Source organism: Physeter macrocephalus, chromosome 9 (assembly GCF_002837175.3).
Source record: "Physeter macrocephalus isolate SW-GA chromosome 9, ASM283717v5, whole genome shotgun sequence".
NCBI classification, from domain to species: domain Eukaryota; kingdom Metazoa; phylum Chordata; class Mammalia; order Artiodactyla; family Physeteridae; genus Physeter; species Physeter macrocephalus.
In genome coordinates this window covers 42,923,413-42,930,402 of record NC_041222.1, presented here as the reverse complement: position 1 = coordinate 42,930,402, position 6,990 = coordinate 42,923,413, and the positions used below count along the sequence as shown (strand labels likewise).

General features: G+C 44.4%; 1 protein-coding gene across 3 annotated transcripts in view; it reads left to right on the top strand.

Annotated features, from left to right (window-relative positions):
- PIP5K1B (phosphatidylinositol-4-phosphate 5-kinase type 1 beta) overlaps positions 1-6,990 on the top strand; it is a 453,566-nt gene that overhangs the window by 207,888 nt on the left and 238,688 nt on the right. The window lies entirely within an intron of this gene.

The following is a 6,990-nucleotide window of genomic DNA, read 5'->3' as shown; positions in this document are numbered from 1 at the left end:
TGGTACGTGACTCTTTTTGAATTATGGTTTTCTCAGGGTATATGCCCAGTAGTGGGATTGTGGGGTCATCTGGTAGTTCTATTTGTAGTTTTTTAAGGAACCTCCATACTGTTCTCCATAGTGGCTGTACCAATTCACATTCCCACCAGCAGTGCAAGAGTGTTCCCTTTTCTCCACACCCTCTCCAGCATTTATTGTTTCTAGATTTTTTGATGATGGCCATTCTGACCTGTTTGAGATGATATCTCATTGTAGTTTTGATTTGCATTTCTCTCTTGAGACTTGAGAGGGAGCAGGTGAGGCGCGGGGAGCGGTGTGTATGTGTAAAGGCTCCTTCCGCCTCCAGTGAAGCAGGGATGTGCAGGCGGGGCAGAGCCCTGAGCCCCAGACTTTGCGGGGCCTTGAGTGCTGGGAGTCTGCCCTGTAGCCACGTGAAGTTTGGAAGCACAGCAGTGACAGGATCCGCTCTGGCTCACGGTGCCCCTGCTGGTGAGAGTAGCTGAGGAGGATAATAATAATAATGCTAAGTTTATGCAGTGTGTACTCTATGCCCGGGACACCGTGAATGCTTTACATATTGGTCACTCCTCACAGCTGCCCTGTGAGAGAGATACTGTCATTTCCCCCATTTCTCAGATGAGGAGGCTATACAGCTGGTGAAGCCAGGCAGTCTGACTCCATCCCGTTTCCGTGACCACTTCGTTGTCACCAGCTTGCCCATTAGGGCGTGACTCAGAGGAATGGGTGGCCGGTGGAGGATGGGGTGAAGACCTCACTTAAGCCGGTGGTAGCTTATTGATAGTGGATTTTCTGTCTTAGTCAAGGAGAGTTTGGCCACAAGGATTAGAACCTCCTGCAAAGAGCTCAGGGCAATGGTGGATGTGTTATGAAGATACAGGGCTCTCCCAGAAGCCAGCTGCTAGCTAGGGAGTGTGACTAGATTCCAGGGCTGGGTGTTGGCAGGCAGTAGTAATATCTGTATCTGTCTGGAAACAACAGAGCCTTGTCTGTGTATCATTCTATAGTCTGATTAAATTGCCAGGTTCTCAGTTTCACTCTCCTGTGACTTTGGCTGGCTTCTGGCTCTCCCTGACCTGAGAAGTCCAAGACCGACCCCACTTGACCACTTAGTCCCTGCGTTGTGGGAAAGTTCTCGATATGGATAACCCAGTGGATCAGGCTGGGCCTAGTGTGGCCCCTCGGTTCATCCTGAGGCTGGGATGGAGGTGGGGAGGGTACCACAGGCGGGGAGACAGCTGCTCTTAGAGCTCCCATGGTGGTCCACAATTAGCAAGCCTTGAAATATTAGTCACCCTGACTGGCCCCCAAGTTCCCACAGGCCCTGGCTGGCAGTGCCTGGGTTCTGACCATGTTTTCATTGTCAGCACCACTCAGGGCTCTGTCCTTTCAGTCTCGAGCTCAACCTGGCCTTCTAGGTTCTCACCACTGTGACCACTGCAGCAACTGCTGCATTCACTCTTTCGATCCAGTCTTCCGTTCCCATTTCATCCTGCCTCCTTTTAAGCAATATTATTATTTTTAATATTATTGGCCTCCTACTCAAAAGCCTTCAGCAGGTGTTCTCTCGTTTTTCATATCTGTGGTTGGCTCCCAAGGCCATCTAGCCCGGGACTAATCACTGTCTCCAACTTCATCCCCCACTGTTAGGTCAGGACGATCTTCCTCTCTCACCAGGAGTAGTTTTCCCAGATGCACCCACTGCTGTCACCTGGCAGCTGCTCCATCCATTAGGGCTGCCTACTCCAGACCCTGTCACCTCCTCTTCTCTGAACAACTCCTTTTGTCTTGATTCTCCAGTTAAATTGTTGGTTTGTTGCAAACAACTCTCTGTCAGGATGTCTCAAACCTGAACACAGAACTTGGGAAATTTAATATTCAGGGACTAATAACTGATTTATGATCTCATGGCCTTGGGTTTTTGGGGTCAAGGGTTTTTTTGTGGGTTTTTTTGTTTGTTTTTTAACTTTTAATTGCATTTTTTAGAACATTCCATGTAAGCCCTCTGACTGTGATAATTGAGTACCTGTTAGAAGCAAAGCCAAGTAAAAGGTATTAGCTCCTAATCCTGTTAAAGACTTGCCCATTATTTCTGTGCTCTTGTTTTGGCTTCTCTTTTAAGCACCTTGACAACAGGGACCATCTTACTCATTGTCATTTCCCCCCAAAGTACCTACCATAGAAGTGCTGGAATCAATGTTCGGGTAAATGAATACTCTTCTCGGTGAAAGTGTGTCATAAGTGGTCATCTCACCACTGTTTTCCCTCTATCTAGACTTTTATATTTGTGCCTCGTTTGAAACTTCTTTTATTACTTGCTGACTATTAAGGTTATTAGCCTAGAACTCTAGAAGATTTTTCTCCTGCTCAGTCTCTTCTGCTCTTCGGAGCGTTTGCCATTCCCTTGAGCAATGCGTTTCTTTTAGGGTCCTATCTACCCCCATCTCTGCCCTTTCAGATTTCCCCTCAGACACACAGCCCACAAACACTGGCAAAAAGAAAGCGCTTTGGGGTCAACTACTATCTGTCCCTTGTTTGGGGGGCATATAGGAGATCTGTGTTGCTCTGGCTTTCTTTAAAGAAGATGAAATAAGCCCAGAAATACCCTGAACACTGCTGCAGGAGCAAAACCAAATCGATTTTGGTTATTTTTTTGGACTACTTCTTTTTACCGGTCATGACTGCATTCATTCCCATATGGTTTACACAATTATTATTATTGGAATAATTGAATAATTTCTGAGGCATATACTCTTGGGGGGAAAAAAGAGGAAAATAGCTTAGAAATAAAATGTGGACATGAAACATAATCTGGTAAATAAAAAATGAGAAAGTTTACAGTGTAGTAAGAATATAATGTGAAGTCTACCCAGTATCAAATGTCTAGTAAAACCAGGGAAAGAAAAAATGTAAGCATTATATAGAGGTAGAAAGTCCAACTATGTGCAGTTCTTAGTGACTGTCCCAGATGTCTCTGGGAAGAGACAAAAAAGTGACAATGTTTGTGAAGTCTTCGTAGAGGCTTTTTCTTGTGCCAAATGGAAGCCCAGGTGTCATGACCATGTATGAATTTGCTCTCCTGACTTTCAGCTCTTTCCCCAACCCTCTTACTCTACCCCCCCTCACACACAAACACACAGTAGGTCTTTGTGTATTTAACATGAAAACCAGGGCAGGAGAAGATTGTACAATAATGGTGTTTTCCTGAAAGGCTGTGAGTTGCGCTGGTCTGGAACCAACACATCCGTCACAGTTGTTTCCATGGGCTACTTTCTTCTGTCTAATGTTTGCAGTGAAGGCTTGGTTTGAAAAGACGTATGAATTCTTTTAGCACAACCTTCGTTGGGCAAATGAATTACGAGTGGTTCATTTTATGCTGAGCCTTTTGTTATCGCCATTTATAGCTATTCTGTTTATTCACTTGGTGAGAGCCATTCTGAGAGTTGATGAGTGTGTTTCGTGAGAGACTATAAGAGCCCTGCAATTTGTTTTGATTGGTCTCCATTTGGATTCATAGCGAGCAGGTGCCATCGTTTGGAATTGGTTTTGGCAGCAGCTTGGTTATATAAATATTAGATACATGAAATGAAACCTCATTTAAATTATTTTCATCAGTAGGAATAGGGGAGCATTACACTGAATATAAGAGCACCACGGTTCTATTTTTACAGCTTCTGAGCTTACAAATGTGTAACATACCATATGTCTGAACATATGTGTGTATAGGTGGCCTCCTTTGTGCAGATACTCAACATGCAGATCTTCTGCATTTCTTTGAGAGTTTATGCAAATATTCTAAAGAAAGAAAGATGAGCCTATGATTTCTTAATATAACAGAAATTTTTTCCCATTTGAAAAATATAGGTATTTCTACTTTGGAAAATCTGTCAAGGATTGTTTTCAGTTTGGTGTATTTTTGTTGCTTATATTTAAGCCTTGGAAAATAACCTATCACATTTTTAAGCCTTTGGTTCTTCCTGTCTGTTCTGGACATTATTGTTGTTGTTTGTTGCCAAAAACCACATTAAAAGAGTATCAAACCCCTTCCAAGTGCACGGGAAGGACGACAATACTTCATACCTCCCCAGCAAAACTATTTACAAGGCTGGTATTTTCCTAAGAATGACTTTCTAGGTTTTCATGAAAACCATACCCATTTTTTTACAAATTTATTTTTATGTAGGCAAGGGACTGAACAGGGGTTTGTGATCATAGGTGGAATGAGCAATCTGGATGTCTGTCTGTAACCCTTTAAGTAACATCCTAAGCCTGCTTCTGGGTATATTCTTAAAATGCAAGATTCAAGATCTCAGGGAACACGCCGGAAAATGTGTTAAATATGCTTCATCCTGCTGGGGCTTTCTTTAAGCTGCCATGGCACCTGGCATCTTCCTCACCCTCTACCTCTCAACCTGGTGTCCCCCAGAAACTGCTCAGTTTCAGTGTTCCTCATAAATGAAGCTTTCCATGGTCCCTACAGGCTGACTTGGACAGCTCTTTCTCCAAGAACCCTAGTAAAGCACGTGGCATGTTGTATTGTACCTGTCCCCATGTCTATCTCTCCTGCTGATGTGACTTCTTTGAGGACGAGAATCTGTTTCTGTCTTTATGGCTCCAGGGCCAAGCTCATAGACTGACATGTACTGTTCAATGATGTTGATGAATGCATGGAAAAGTGAATTAGTTTGCTGGCAGATAAAATGAACTCAGCATAACTGAAACAGAAATGATTAACATTAACAGGCAGACATGACCAAAGCCCAAATTGTGTTTTAATTGCTTTCTCTATTGGGAAATGATCTAGGAAATGTTACCATAGATAGCCTGAATGGCATGAAAACATTTGAATATGGCTAACTTGTGGAAGATCAATTCCCATAGGGCAGGTTGTACTCATGATGATCAAATGATTAGTGAGTCTCCTCCTCATTCCAAAGAGGATCTGAGGGGAAGCTCTACCCAAGAAACTTGGCGATGGCACCAAACCAGAAGCGCCATGTAACAGAGTCAGCAGGATTCGTGGTAGAAAAGAAGTGGATAGGACCCAAGGTCATAGAGAATCAGTAGCAGAGATGGACCGAAAACCAAAGCCTTCAGAGGCCTCTTGCACTCTTCTTCCCATTAGGCCTTGTTGTGTTGCTTCATCGGTGTTTAATGAAGAGGTTGTTTTTATGGGAAAATCAGTAAGGACTCATGGCTAGTGCCTCTCGCCTCTTGTACCTATAGGTTGGCCTACTTAGTTGGGTAATTTGGTAATTAGTCATTTCCCCCCTCATTTGGCCTTGCATGAGGAGCAAACTCATCTGTGGCAAATTAAAAATACTGACTTCGATGGCCCTAGCTGGGAAATTAGAGGTTGAAAGGGTTGCATCTGACTAACTCGAATATGGCCCCCAAGTATAATATATCTAAAACCTTCGGTAACTGTAGAGTTTTTGGTTTTGTTTTTTAACACCTTTATTGGAATATAATTCCTTTACAATGGTGTGTTAGTTTCTGCTTTATAACAAAGTGAAGCAGCTACACATATACATACATTCCCATATCTCCTCCCTCTTGCATCTCCCTCCCACCGCGCTAGGTGGTCACAAAGCACCAAGCTGATCTCCCTGTGCTATGCGGCTGCTTCCCACTATCTCTTTTACATTTGGTAGTGTATATATGTCCATGCCACTCTCTCACTTCATCCCAGCTTACCCTTCCCCCTCCCCGTGTCCTCAAATCCATTCTTTTTTTTTTTTTTTTTTTTTTTGTGGTATGCGGGTCTTCCTCTGTTGTGGCCTCTCCCGTTGCGGAGCACAGGCTCCGGACGCGCAGGCTCAGCGGGCATGGCTCACGGGCCCAGCCGCTCCACGGCATGTGGGATCCTCCCAGACCGGGGCGCGAACCCGGTTCCCCTGCATCGGCAGGCGGACGCGCAACCACTGCGCCACCAGGGAAGCCCCTCAAATCCATTCTTTAACTGTGGAGTTTTAAAAAGCTCCCCTACCACCTTGTAAACTCAGAAATGCCCTCTAGGTTGAGACTCACTGATGTCGAACAGGTTTTACAGGAAATAATTATGTAAATTAATATTGTCAGCTAACCTCCTGATTGCATTTACAAATTGAAAAATGCAATGCAATATTTAGTAGACAGTCTTCCATCATTTTGTCAAATAACTAGGAGGGGAGAGTGTGGTATGGTAGAATGAGCAGTAGATTTGAAGTCAGACAGCTCTGGATCAAGTCTCAGCCCCACCACCTCTTGACTTGACCCCAGGCAAATTGTCCCAAGTCACAGCCTCACTCCTATGCTTAATGAAGAGGCTGCAGTAGACCCTGGCTGCTTTGTAGTTATCTATTTAAGCTCTTTGGAAATCCCCAGAGTCATAAAAATAGAAATGTTTGTACCAGCTCCTAGCCTGCCTCCCAATCCACATTTTCTTTGGGAACCATGTTTCTTGTGCATATCATTAGCTCATATCTGCTTTCCCACATTCATATTTTTATCTCATTTTTGTATCTCATTCTGTAGCCCATCACTGGCCTGTTTGTCCTCAAAGCCATTCCTCACTCTTCTCCTGTTCTGTGTCACAGGGCAGGCATTCCTAGAGGATACATTTCTCGGGCTCCCTGTGTCACATGGTTTTCAGTAGGCTGGCCCATGGGAGCCATAGACGGGGATTGCTGGGTAGAGGGGCTGAGGGAGAATCTAGAGTATATCCCCCTCTCTCTGTCCTGGGTAGTATCCGCAACAGTGACTGTCTTCACCATGCCTCCAAATATACCCCCTCCTTCTGTAGTGTTCAGCCTCTTCCAGTTCACCCTCGCCATGATGTTCTGCAGATCCCTCCAACTTTTGAGGTCTGGTCACATCCCTTCCCTTGGTGTGCCTCTAGCCCTTGGGGTGCTGATGTTAGTCTCTGCATTTCATCACCATCTTTTGCTTAGCTTTTTTTTTTTTTTTTTTTGTGGTATGCGGGCCTCCCTC